This window comes from Filicampus tigris, chromosome 6, assembly GCF_054856515.1.
Source record: "Filicampus tigris isolate MCC_2025a chromosome 6, RoL_Ftig_1.0, whole genome shotgun sequence".
NCBI lineage: Eukaryota > Metazoa > Chordata > Actinopteri > Syngnathiformes > Syngnathidae > Filicampus > Filicampus tigris.
In genome coordinates, this window is record NC_141222.1 from 13,438,983 (window position 1) to 13,454,369 (window position 15,387).

At 39.9% G+C, this 15,387-nt stretch overlaps 1 protein-coding gene across 1 annotated transcript in view; it reads right to left on the reverse strand.

Moving 5' to 3' along the window:
• Window positions 1-15,387, reverse strand: part of sgcz (sarcoglycan zeta) — a 301,050-nt gene that overhangs the window by 123,566 nt on the left and 162,097 nt on the right. The gene's annotated exons all lie outside the window — the stretch shown is intronic.

Below are 15,387 nucleotides of genomic sequence, written 5' to 3' on the forward strand. Positions count from 1 at the left end.
TTTTTGTCTTTATCCTACCATACATCTATACGGGTCAGTTTTGACCCCCAACACCACAGATGTCACTATTGTTAATTTTTTTCAAAAATAAAAATAAATACATAAAATCATTTTTGGAGTAGGGTTACTCTAATATTAGTTTAAGATGTGGATAGTATAATTACTAATTTGATCACTATAGGAAACATAATTAGTGAATTTAACCAGTTTTTGTAATTGAACACGAGTGGTACATTGTAAGATAAAATTTGTGTGGAGACAAAAAATTCCATTTTAAAACATTGTTTCCATGGATATGAATACATACTAAGTTAGCTATAAGTTGAAAAACAATATTGAATGATAACTAGTGTTTTTATGAATTTTCAGGCTGAGTTAAATCATGGGTCAAATTTGACCCGCAAACACTAAAGACGTGGGCAGCTTTCTAACACATTACAAAGGTTAAAGGGAGAGTCTGACACGTGCTGTTCATATGCTCCTCATTATCTCCCCAGATGCTCCTGATTCCTCTCAGGGAATAAACACAAGCAAGTTAGGTTACCTGGTTTTAACTGAACAGAATTTCAGCAGTAGTCTGAGCAAACATTCTATCCTAGGACTGAAAATGTAGTGTTATTATTGTTAAAGTAGAAGTCAATGTGAACATATTTTTTTCAAGAATATGTTCTATGGAAGCCCACCAGTTGAAGCAGGGCATTCTGATAAATTTCACGTTTGTGGAATAAGTGTTAATCCACTTAATTTTAGACATTTCTGGGGGCAGCCACTTTGTCTTCTGTCGACTGAAAATGACATCACAACTGCTCACAAGGACCAATCACCGCTCAGATTCAGAAAACAGGTCAGCCGTGATTGGTCGTTGTGAGAAGTTGTGATGTAATTTTCAGTCGACAGAAGACAAAATGGCCGCCCCTGGGGATGGCTAAAAACGAGTGCATTTTGCTGCTTAACTTGTATTCCACAAACGCAAAATTAATCAGAATGCCGTGTTTCAACTACTGGGTCTGGAGGGAATTTTTGAAAAAAATATGTTTGGGTTGACTTCCGCTTTAAATAGCTGTTTTGTTTGACTCTCCAACTCACTCAGGCTTTTGTTTTCTGTCAGTCAAAGCAACTGACACAAATAGCCGCCAGGTCTCAATCAACATGCACATTTTATGTAGTAGGTATGAATGTATGTATGTAGGTATGTACGTATGTATGTATGTATGTATGGATGTATGTATGTTTGTAAACTGTATACTGAAAAAAAAATCTGGAAACTGTTCATCGATTGCACATGGTTAATGTGTTAAACCAAATATATAATTTGATTATTTTTAGGAAAAAAGAGAGAATCACAGTTTACCACATTTTACTCGTGCAACTGAAAATTAAGTACTTTTTTCAATATACAAGTGTGTTTGTGTGTGTGCATTCATTAATACTACAGTACATGGTTAAGGTTAGGATACTTTGGATAATGTATTACCTCTACTTAGACAAATCTAATGAGGTACAGTATGATACCACAGCTGTGAAGTAAATCATCTTAATAATGATTGTGTTTTATTGAAGGAAAGATCATGTTGTTTTGTTCGAATTGTCATCCTTTTAGACGGTGAAATTTGTTTTGGTGCATACAAGTGCATAATCTAACCATAGTGAAATATTTCAATAATCTCACTGCATCACCACCAGTCTGACCAGCGCTGTGGCATGATGCTTTGCTTGCCCTACTAGTGTGTCTGTCTTAACACCCCAGGGGCTTTATTCCACTTGACTTAACACATATACAGGGTGACTGAACCATCATAAGATATTAAGGAATGTACCCATGATGCTATGTGGCAATAAACCGTACGTAAAGTATGGCAATGCACCATGTCCACTGGTGCATTGCCATACTGTACGTTCCACAGCATAATGTGTAAATGTCAATGTGTATTGTGAAGGAAATATTAAGAGACAAGAGACATATATTTTCAATTATATCACCTTGTTAGATACTAACGAGTGTAAAAAGTAAGTTTCTATTCATTTGAGTAAGCCTGATTGTCAAAATGAATTTAATGACAGCATGACAAGTAAGTGTTTTTTTTTTTTTTAACACCAAGAGTACAAGAGCAGTCATTTTGACTGTTTTCAAACTTTGATGTGCTATTACTCTACGTATATGAATACAAGATGCTTCTGGCCTCTTGACTTTTACTCATTCTGTGTATATTTCATTACCATGGTGCGATTTTATTGTATTAAACAATATAAAAATAGTTACAATTTATTATTTCTTTAATTACGGCATACCAGTCAATTTGTTGGCTTTACTAACTCTTACGCACGATGTGCTGGGACGGCGCCGCCGGGTTTCTATAGCAACCAGTGGTTGCATTGAGAAACGATGCTGGTCAACCTGATTGTTAAAAAAGTAGAGGATGCGTTACATCTACAGCGAGTCAGATTAAAAAAGTCCCCCTGTGCCGGCTCCTCGAGGAGTTGTGTCTCGTGTAGTATAAAAGGCTGTTAGATGTGGTAGTCCTAACGTAGATAGTGCATGCCAGACAGTCGAAAAATAAATAAAATAATGAGCTTATGTGGTGCTTGTTGACATAATTCCCCCGTGGAAAAAAAAGAGTTCCGGGGTACGATCGGGAAGGGGTTGTTTTGTGGGCTGTACTAAGGATTTACTTCTTCTTCTTGAAGTAAAGTGCAGTAAAGCTGTTTGTGACACATCTCCTTTCCTTTGACTCCAAACCAGCTATATTTTATAACAGCTGACACGCACGCAGCGCTCCACCAATTGTTCCTCATTCATTTATACTACATAATTTACATTAAATTATACTCACAACAGAATTTTAATAAACAAAATACCTTTATTAGACACTTGAACAATGAGTAATAATCATTTTTAGTCGATGACATCCTTGCTATAGCGCACCAGAGCGCATTCTGTCAAATTGAAGAGTCTCGTACTTCTTGTAGTGTCAAAATCCTGGTACTCCTAGTTAAAGCATATTTAATTAGCAATTGAAGATGGCTTGGGGTGTGCATGCTATAATGGACTGACTGAGAACTTTAAGTCCTATAGGTATTGGTAACGCATGTTACACACTGTCAAACAAATCCCACCCAAAAATTGCTGTCTGTGGGTTCAGAATGCTCCCGCCAGAAAGGATGCTAACTGCAAAGCCATGTGCCATATTTGTGTCTTGTGCTAAAAAATCTAAAGAAATAGACATGGGCACCTTTCACAACATATTTAACCACTTTTTTTTCCCACCATGTGGAGAAATGTCTCGGTTTGGAGAATTTAATTGTAACAACTTAAACTTTGTAAAATAATTGCCTCAGCCAACCACTCCTTGTCTGCCGGGACCACTGCACAACCAGAAATGTCTGACAACAACACATGAAACCGGCCCAGATTTAAAAAATAAATCTGACAATTCATAATTTTGCTTAATTCGCACAGTTTCTGCCCAGTTTTAGACAACATATGTTGTAACTAAGTAGTAATGTTGAAGCTTGGCAGAGTCTTTAAATATGTTCAGATCCAATTCGAATTTATGGCTTGTTTTTCTTTCTACATACACTGCAAGTCTACAATGTACTGTGCATGTCATAGAATCATATTTTAGAATCATGATTGATATGATGCAATTTTACAAATACAAATAATGTAAACACACAAATGAGAGGGATAAGTAAAAGAAGGAGGATGAAAGGATTTTAATATGTATGATCATTAGTCATACATGGGAAATTTGTCTTTGCTTTCCATCAAAGAAAAAAAATCAACAGCATTCATTTAATAAAAACTAATACACTGACAGGAGATGAGAATACAGGGAAGAGGATACTTTCTGAAGTTATCTTTCATCTTTCTTGCAGATGCACTTACTGTAAAAAGCTTTCAAAATCCATTTGGAGAAATTGCCAATCACACTGGCAGAATCCGACAAGGGGTTCTTCAAAGCGGTTGTCAGATCACACCGTGTCATCCCTGCCAGCAATATGGCTCAGGATATCACCAAGTTGAAAAGTTTCATTTTGAAGCAAAAGGCTGCAGCCTGCCTGGCCTGAATTGGACACCGATGCATAGTCATGCTGTCTCATTATGTAACCGCAGGAATATTAATGCATTTGGGGTGTGAGGTAAATGTCAAGGCAGACACTGCTTTGCTGAATCTTTCAAAAGGGTGGTTAAAAAAACAGGTGCACAGTCTAGTACTGTATGTAAATTTGGTATAGTCAGACAGTGGGATATGGTGGATTTGATGGATGAAGAACACGGTGTGCATGAACGCACACACACACACACACACGAATTACACAACTTAAGATTCCTAGTTGAAATGTGTATGATAGTGTAATTAGTATGCATGAGGTCTGTTCTTCCTGGTATATGTGAAGTGCTTGGGGCAATCCAATGTGTCTGACAATCAGCCTAACTCAGCCACACTCTACTCTCATTTTATATCCTATTCAATAGTTTGTCTTCAAATGTTTGACATTCTGTTTATCTTCTATCAGCCTGTTCAGTGTCAGCTTTTAGGGAAAGCACATACTAAATCATCATACTAAAAACACATACTCAAAAACATACTAAAACACAAAAATCCCAATTGCCTTGTTGAAAGCAACAGAAAATGTGTTTATTGGGGATTACTTTGACAGGGTGAAGCTTGTAGTTTGTAAATTTGGATTTGAAATACAGGGGCCTATTATTGCTCCCGGCGCAAGTCTAGTGAACTGTGCGCATGGGTGGAGTTTTCTTTCTTTTGGTATTTTGCTAGACTTTGCATCAGTAGAAGTGGGCGTAATGGGGGGTTTGCCACCTTTGCATTGTTGTGGCATTCTTTGTGGCATTCTTCATTTGCATCAAAATCACGGCAGAATGGGGCGCGCACCTGAGTATGCCGTGACATTGCGGAAACAGAAATAAGACTGATAGACGTGACAAACTGCAACATTTCCACATAAAGGTCAGGGTGCAAACATTGAAAACTTTTCTGTAGCCCTCTAGAACCCCCTTTACAATGCATAACTGTCATTAAAATGTGATTAGGTCGTTGGTAGACAGCAGTTTAATCACTAAATACAATTCAGAATGTGTCGTCTACCGTTTGAATCTCGCGCCCCCTCATCTTCGGCTTTTTCCGGAGATGTGACGTCACAGTAGCCGGAGTATTCAGTGACTACTAATCATGAACGGTCCCATTTGTCGGCTCGTGTGTTTCAAAATCCTATCATTCCAAAACATCGCTCGCCATTGAACGTGCTATGTTTGTAGCGCATGGACATCTTTCAGTCTATGGTGTAGCGGTTTAGATACATCTACGTCACTTCCGGTGTCTAGAGCCACGATTCCTCGAGCTTCCATGAGGTTCGGAAACACTTGTAATGAGTAAGTAAAACCTATTTTCTAATCGATCTGTGGTTGACAACTTGCAGGAAGTGACTTGTATGTATTATAAAACCTATTACCGATGAGAATATGAATTTTAACAGACTCTGAAAAATGTTTGCACCCTGACCTTTAAGGATGATATAGCCGTGTGTGTGACGTGGGCGATTGGAGACTGCCTTGTACCATCCCATTCGTGCGTCTCTGTGTGACCACCCCCAATAGTGACAAAGGTGCTATTAAAATATTTTTAAGATGATCCATCCATCCATTATCCAACCGTTTATCCTCAAAAGGGTCGCGGGCGTGCTGGTGCTTATCCCAGCTGTCTTCGGGCACGAGGCGTGGTACACCCTGAATCGGTTGCCAGCCAATCGCACGGCACACAGAGACAAACACACACACTCACAATCACACCTAGGGGCAATTTAGAGCGTCCAATAAAATTACCACGCATGTTTTTAGAATGTCGGGGGGAAACCGGAGTACCCGCAGAAAACCCACACAGGCACGGGGAGAACAAGCAAACTCCACACAGGAAGGCCGAGGCCAGATTTGAACCCACAATCTCTGCACTGTGAGGCGGATGTGTTAACCAGTCAAACATCTTGCCGCCCTTTTAAAACGATTATAATTCATTCAATGACCCACGTGAGGACAAGCGGTTTGGATAATGGATGAATGAATGGAATTTATTTCGAAAATGATTCAGAGGGATTGTCCCATGCCAGTGAGTGTCATATTAATGAATGGAATAGCATGAAGTCCACCACGCATGTCCGCGCAGTGCCAAATCTGTCTGCCTGCACCTGGATTAAATACACTAAAGTCGTGCTTGGCAATCTTTTAGCCAGTCTAAAATTTTGCCGTGTGCCCTGTGATTGGCTGGCAACCAGTTCAGGGTGTACTCTGCCTGCTGCCTCAAGATGGCTGGGATAGGTTTCAGCACACCGGAGACCCTTGTGAGGATAAGCGGATCAGATAGATGGATGGATGGAAAAAAGGCAGTCTACTTTTTGTCACCAAATTGCAAGACGCGCCGGGAGGCGAGGCAGAAATGCCGAGTGAGGTGTAACGTGTCTACCAAATTCACAAACATGCTGAACTAGACAATTGCCCCAGCACAAATGACGGTGTGCCCATTTTTACGTTGAGCACAGAATAGTTTCTGTAACCAAATTATCAAGTGAGAACGGGGTGAGGCTGCTTCCCAGACAAGCGCAATAGGATCCATACAATATCTTTTGGACACACCTCGAGCTAAACTGGAGCTAACTAACTATCTCGAGCTAAACCTCTTCACATTCAAATGCACAAACCGAAATTAAGTTACACAAGCCCAATATGCATACAGTATACTTTGTACACTGTAGGTGTTGACGCTTCTCCAGCCTGTGTTTGCATCTTCTCCCTATGCCTATGTGAGTTTGTCTATGGGTAAGCCGGTTTTATCGACAACTAAAACCATGAAAGGTCAGGTTCCTGCCTCACTTTGAAGAGGCAGAGTGCAATGAATCAGTACATTTTGAGTACCTGAGAATAGAGCTGGCATTGGCTAAAATGCTGTTGAATGTCCTTCAAGTTATGTGTTAACAATTACAGTACATTCTGTCAACTAATGAGTGTTAAGTGCATGATGTATATGCACCAGCTATTCCAGTGTGTGTCAATGAGGACTCAGGTGTTTAGCCAGTGGATAATGCCGTCATTTTCAAACATGCAGACACGTACGTAGCACAAACAAACATGCACATGAGCAAATAACACCACACAACTGTCTAAAAATATGAACAATTACAATAGGAGACTGTCTCTCTGGGCGCCATCAAACAGAGGAAAACACAAACTGTGTGTGGAAATCAGAACACATGCAAACAAGCCTCCTGTGCGGTGAGGCGTTAACTATTTCAGCAGATTTATGAGATTGCTCTGCAGGCGTATTGTGAAGAGGACTTGAAAGTACAAGATTTTGCAGCCCAAAGCAAAACAGATGTTTCCATTTAAACAAACAATGCCAATTCTAAAATATAACTGAAGCAGCTAGGTACAGGAGGACTAAATGACAGAAAGAATGTTTTTTTATGATGATAAATCCATCCATCTATTTTCCATAATACTTGTCCTCATTTTGGTTGCTGAGGAGGTGGAGCCTATTCCAGCAGACATTGGGATGATACAGAATAAACTCTGGACTCATCAAATTTCAAGGCACGTACAAATAAAATATTTAGTTATTTAGTGTTATTGATTAATCTTGCTTGCTCCGTGCTTGCATTGTTTTAAAAGTGTGCCGAGGGGTTTTTACAACTTTTTTTGCAACAACTATTGAACGACAAATCTGGGTGATATTTGACAAACAACTCTGCTGGCTACAAGTAGATGACTTTAATTTGTGAATTGGCCATTCCCTGCCAAAATAGCAGGTGATATGGCGGGGTGACATCGTCACATGTAAAGCAAAAGTAGTCAAATGACCGCCTTCTGGGTGATCTAGTATTAAAGGACCTTAAAAATGCAAGTGCTGCAAATGCAACCATCACGAAATTAATTTATTTGGGGGGTTCAGGAACATAACCCATGCGATGGATGGGGATTTACCTTACATCTGTTACAAAATATGATTTTTTTACTGGGCGGCACGGTGGTCGACTGGTTAGCACGTCCACCTCACAGTTCAAAGGTCGTGGGTTCGATCCCGGCCCCAGCCTCCCTGTGTGGAGTTTGCATGTTCTCCCCGTGCCCGCGTGGATTTTCTCCGGGTACTCCGGTTTCCTCCCACATTACAAAAACATGCATGGTAAGTCGATTGGACTCTCTAAATTGCCCCTAAATTGTGAGTGCGGATGTTTGTCTCTGTGTGCCTTGCGATTGGCTGGCAACCAATTCAGGGTGTCCCCTGCCGACTGCCCGAAGATAGCTGGGATAGGCTCGAGCACGCCCCGCGACCCTTGTGAGGGCAGCTCCCTAGCACCCTCTATTGACCTGAAGCCAATGCTATGTACCATTAAAAGTCTTCAACCATCCTAACTGGCATTTTATTGGTATACGGGAAGAAGCTGAAGTACCCACAGAAATCCCACACAACAAGAACATGCAAACTAGGCTTTACAAGATCAGAATTTTTGGAGCCGTGCACCAATCACCAAACCAATCAGATCTGCTCATAAGATGGAACAATGTCTATTTAAATACTTGCATACTGTTTACTGAGTATCAACTCAAGTACTCTCAACATGTGTGCCATACCCCATGAAAGCAAAGGGAAAAAAGGAACACAATTTGAATATACAATGAGCAGAACTTGAATTTTACTAGCAATGCAGCTGTGATCAAAACATGCGATACATTAAATTACATCTAAATACTTAAAATGGAAGCTTTTTGACATATTTGAACTTAACTTGAGGATTTATGAGCCAGGGTAAATCTTGCATGGCTAGGATTTTGCTGGCCCTAAACGAGGTCGCACCAAAACACATACAATAACTGCATTTTAGCCAATTAGAAGCCTCAATAATGCCGTTCCCCAAAAGGCACAATAACAATGGTCAATTGTAAGTGAGCCTTTTAATGCAAAAATTCTTGACACTGACCAGTTATTTGTTCTATTTTTAAGGAATCAGTTCCTACTGATCAAAAATGGAGAAGAAAAAAGGCAGATGCAGACCATGTTTTTTTTTCCTCAGTGATTTTAATTATGTTTCTTTTCATCGTTTCAATTCCTTCATCAGTGACATTTTTATGCTGGTACAACACTGGTGTTTGTTGAAAGCCTGCTTTTGTGTTAAATGATACTAACCTATTTATAGAAGCTTCTGAGTGAAAAGTTGTTCCAATTTGTCCAATTTGTCTATGTCTAGATTTATCTCTGTCCAATGATGTCTCTTCAAACCCCCAAGCCCAACCCACCGACCCCCACCCCCCACCCCCCTCCAAGACCCGTGAGACTAATTAGCAGATGGCGTGAATGGAGAGGCAATTTGAGAGGAATGACAGGAGGAATGGAGGAAGTATTCTTTTTAGACTTTTACTTTGAATGCAAAATATTAGCTGTAAATGGATGAATGAAAAATGACATTTTGGCCACTTTGCCCTGTTATTCTTGGCATCTTAAAGTCTCAGAAGGGGAAAGTTTGCCATACATCAAGAATGAAAATTTGGAGGTTCAGAAAGGTTTTTTTCCCCTTCAACATCCCAAAACTGACACTTTCAAATTAATTATTAGACTCAATGTCGGAGAGAGAGTGGATTGACAAAGGTGAGCTGACATCTTTCTTATGAATCAAAGAAGTCAACTGCTTTTAATCACTTAAACTTTTTATTTCTACCCGCTTAACTAAAGTCTGACGATTTGTGAATTTAACACTAGGATCACGAGAGCAGTCATTTTGACTGTTTGTAAATTTTCATGTGTTATTACTCTGTGTATATAGATGACAACGAAGAAGAAAATAGATGATTGCAAAGACGGGAAAAACTGGGCTTCCAACTATGCTCAGTCTGACTATTTATTTAAGTTTCCCACCTATCATTCATCGTCTAGAAAATGGGCGTCTGTCATAGGCAGATAGGCTGACTGGACTATCACATAGGCAGAATGCCCAGCTCTGCTGAAACCCAACCCACACCACATCCATTCCCCATCTTCTCACTCCTTAACCTTCCCCATCATCAGCCTCTCCTATTCCACACGAAACAACCCTCCACTAAAGGTCGCCGAGCCCCGTTTTTGCCCATGAAACATCTTATCTGCAAATCTGACTGATATGTGCCGAGTCCAGGCTGCAATACTGATAACAGCCATTTTTTTTCCACGGAGAAATTCAGGCCCTTATGGGGTTCAGGAAGCCATTTGTATCCCTCTGATGAGTAACATAAGGTTGGCAAGCAAGAAATGGCAAGCAAAAAGGTACAGCTGCAAACTTAGGTGCGTGTTCTCCGTGTGCTTAAGTCAGAAGAGTTGCGCTACTGCATACTTTTTGGGCTGCGCAGATACATCTATCGACTTACAGGTAAATGTGTCACGTACGCACCTTCATGAAATGTATACACTCTGAGTGTAGTGACCTTGACATGAGGGCTGACACTGACAAATCTGTCATTCTTCTGCAGGCTTTGGTCTCTACACGCTGGATGCTGTACTAAGGTATAGTGCCTCTCGAAGGCAAAACATCATATTGCACATTATACAGCTGCTGACAGCAAGTGATGACTGTCACCAGCCGACTCGGCTGATTCGTGCTGACGTAAGGACGGGGGGCACCATTCCATATATGCTCACTATCTGCTGTTCAACGGCTGTATACTCTTATCCTTCATATATATACACACACATATATATATATATATATATATATATATATATATATATATATATATATATATATATATATATATATATATATATATATATATATATATATATATATATATATATATATATATATACATCCATCCATCCATTATCGATACCGCTTATCCTCACAAGGGTCGCGGGCGTGCTGGAGCCTATCCCAGCTGTCTTTGGGCAGTAGGCGGGGGGACACCCTGAATTGGTTGTCAGCCAATCGCAGGGCACACAGAGACAAACATCCGCACTCACAATCACACCTAGGGGCAATTTAGAGTATCCAATCAATTTACCATGCATGTTTTTGGAATGTGGGAGGAAACCGGAGTACCCGGGGAAAACCCACGCAGGCACGGGGAGAACATGCAAACTCCACACAGGGAGGCTGGAGCCGGGATCGAACCCACGACCTCTGAACTGTGAGCCGGACGTGCGTGCTGCCCATACATATATATATATGTATATATATATATAATGCACGCAAACACATAAATACATACACACATTCAGCAGTGGTTTCCATTTTACAACTTTACTTATTTTTGTACTTCAAATTAGCACCGTTTATGAGCCACACTCACATAGTTTTACTGCAAAATTGGAAGGGTGCATTCAGTCAATATAATTACTCAAATTATCATACATTAGACAATCATAAGAGTATGAAGGCTCATTGCCATTGTCACCGCCAGACTTCTTCTAACCCTCATGGCTTATTGTGAAACAAAAACTAAGTGGAAACCAGTCAATAATAATGATTGAAAATATCTGGCTAGAAAAACTAATTCTGGAAAAATAGCATAAAATTATGTTATATAGTTAAGTTAGTTGTAAGCGTCTGTGTATTATTACAAGCATTATTCCAACTATTCCTGTACAACATAAAGACAGAAAGACAATGTTTCCTTAAGAAGTCCTCAACATACAGTGACTTATGCAACTGCTTTTCTGCCACAAAAGTGACACCAGCAGTGACACTTCAGCTGCCACTCACAGACAGAATCCTGACAGAATATTAAAAATATTTGGCAAGTTGAAGCCTTCACTGCCAAATTGCTTGGATTAAGACTTGTGTGTGAGTTGTGATTTAGACAAAGAAGTTGTGACTTTGAAGGAAGGGCAAAGGAAACATTCTCTTCTGCTGCTATCTAAAATGGGGTTGAACAACAATAAATGTGGACTTCCTGGTAGCGTGTGAATACAAGATACGGACACAAAGGGGAATACACCAAAAGAATGCATGAAGATGGCAAGAACAAGATTCTCCAAGGGCACGCTGTGAGCGGTGTGATGGACGCCTGCTGAAAGTGTGTGTCACTGTGTGTATGTGTCTGTGCGTGCATGTGTGTATATCTTTTCCAGTGACAGAATCAGCACATAGGCTTTATGACCCTGCTCTGGGCTGGCCTCCTCCATCATTACCCTGTCTCCATGCTTCCTCTTTTTGTACAGCAAGAGTTTTTTTTCTCCCTCTTACAAATTCACTACACATGCTCTTGTATGAGTCAGCTTATGGGATATCATAATTACAAAATATGGCCGTGTGTCTTTTTTGAGAAGGGTAAACCAACTTTGGCAAATTTCAAGAAAAACTTTGGTTGCTCATACACAAGCAAATGCACAGACGCGCAATGTAGATGTGTTTTAATCGGAGAACAGAATCCACTCTTATCAGAGTGATAAATGATATAAGGTTGAACACTGAAAAAGAAATTAAATATAAATAATGTGTATTTATGCATAGAAATGTTGAACATGTACAATCTATCAGCAAGTCTCCATTCAAATCCCATTCAAGACTGCATTACTTTAAGCACGAATACAGTCTGACATGGCTTATCTCTGTTTTGTCTCCAGGTCTGTTTTGTTACATTGAATAAATGATTGCTATATGAAGACAAAGAACTTTTACATTGAAATGAAATCAATTGTAAGGTGTATATGCAAGATTTCCCAGAAAAATGTGTTGTTTGTGCTAGTGTCTATTTGACTGATGTAATGTTCAAAATATTATCTTTTCATGTACGGTTCTTGCACCCCTTGAAGACCAGCTGGTGCCATTGGCATCTTGCTAAAGAGGATCCTCTAAAGCATGGGTGTCAAGCTCATTTTTGTCGCAGGTCACTTTGTAGTTACAGCTTCCCTTCAGCTGTTTTCTGAAGCTGTGCCACGATTGGCCGTTATCTGAGCCCTGAGCAACTTCGATGTCATCTTCAGTTGACAGAAGTGACAAAATGGTCACCCCCCTGTGCTAGCTAAAACCGGGTGGATTTCTCATATTCCACAAATGCAATATTAATCAGAATGTCGTTTTGACTAGTGGGCCTGCATAGAACATATTCTGGAAAAAAGATATATTTTGGTTGACTTCCTCTTTAGGTAAATAAACAAATATACAAACGCAGAGCCTCTTAACTGTACAGCAGACATGCAAAACCACTCGCTCACCATGCAACCTTGCTTCATATCGAGTGAAATCGGGGAGGGGGGGTGTGGGGGACAAATTAAACGGATGAGGGCGACCTTTGGAGTTACTGGCAGTTTAGCACAGTGGTCCCCAACCACCACTCCTCCATTTGGTACTGGGGCACTTAGTGAGACAGACAAGACAAAAAAATAAATAAATAAAATAAAATGCCAATCCAAAATCAGAGGAACATACTGTAGATGTCAGCCCTCCGCAAGTTCCCACACCATTGATTACCTTCCAAAGTGCAATTTTATAAATAGTGATGGGTGATTATCTGATTGAAAATTGTGATATTACGGTGACCAGCTGTGAGCTTATCCTTATGCCATGTCTTTTTTGCATCATACAGAGACATATTTTGACGGACCATTGGGGCAGCAAGGCTGACAGTCTGGCGAAGAAGCCGCTGAAATGATATAAATATCCCCAAATTTGTCATTCTTTAAATGGGAAAATAGCATTTAATAATATTGTACTATATTTAAAAAAACATCCAAGAATGACATAATTAAATATTTTCAACAGTTTTTGTCAATTCAATGTTGTTTGTGCTTCTACTTTTAGTGAGCTTTGGCCACCTGGGGGGCAGTGTAACACAAACAGATACACTACATAGAGACAGTCTCAGCAGCCCAGCTCTAAAGTATCTGGAATGATTGATTTGATTTTAAATTCAATCATAATTTATAATACTTCCATGTCAATGGCTACCTGTAGTCTAGAACAAATAATTTCTTTTGATTGTCTTGCCCATAACCTTGTACCAGTTTTTAGGTCATCCCTGCATATTTTCTTCCCTCCATTAAATCACTCAAATGCCTGAAATGATACCGGGCAATGGCTGTAAAATAAAGTGTGTTCGCATAAACGCGTACATTTTGAAGGAACTCATAACAGATCACTTGGTCTTATCATAGAGCTTATTTGTTGTCTCATTCTTTACATAACATCAATCACAGTGTTGGTTAAATGTGTACCACAGTACCGGTAATTATGTAAAGGCATGAAGCACCAATTGGTCCACTATCTCCTTTTACCTCAGCGTTTAGCATCGCCCACACCTCCTCAGTGTAGTTTATCATTGCCCCTGCGCCATTCACATTTCTACCTCTGTGGCCATCATTCACTCCACTTGCATTTCTTTCTGACATCCTAATTGAGTCTTATGTTGTCAGCCCCACAGCTCTGCTCAAAGCTCCCTTTCACATCTTGGGCCAAAGAGTGTAGAGTGAGTGTGTGGTGTGAATGATGTGTGTGATGTATGTCCAGCAGTCACTCATGTCCAAATTTCTCAGCGGACTGCTCGTATGTCAACCTGTGAGCACTACACAATAATGGAAAGAGGGGAATAAACTGGTTGACAAAGTTGGCATGTAATAGAAAAGTAGTTTAAGATAAGAAAATGAATATGTTAATCCAATACTTGTGTCCTCACTCATGCTATTCTATTCAAAATGTTTTTTTTTAATGGCATCCCTTTATCATTCCAATTATTTTGCCCCTTTGAGAGTTGAACTCATTAGGAAATTTGGACTGTTTGATAATTTGACTTTAGAAGAAGGCAAAAACAAACCATGACAAAGGTATTAACCTTTGTCATGGTTTGTTTTTGCCTTTTTAATACAAAGGTATTAACCTTTGTCATGGTTTGTTTTTGCCATCTCCTCCAGGTGGAGTGGTGGGCGTGTCCTCAGCAGCACACCTGTTCCACGTTTCAATCACTGGACTATTTAAAGGGAAGTCAACACAGACATATTTTTTTCCAGAATATGTTTTGCGCAGGCCCAGTAGCTATGACAAGACACTCTGATTAACATTGCATTTGTGGAATATGAGTTAGGCAGCAAAATCCACCTGCATTTAGCCAACCATTTTGTCATGGCTCAGCTTCAGAAAACAGGCGAGCTATGACCGTTACCTGAGTCCTGAGACACTGTGATGTCATTTTCAGTTGACAGAAGTGACAAAATGGCCGCCCCGAGAGATGGCTAAAAACAGATGGATTAACTCTTATTCCACAAACGCAATATTTATCAGAATGCCTTGTTTCAACTAGTGGGCCTGCATAGAACATATTCTTGAAGTTAAGTTTTACTTTGTCGGTCCTGGGTATTTTTTTTTTGTGTAAATAAACATTTTTTGTCAATCTTATCCGTGCTTGCTTTTTTAGAATCC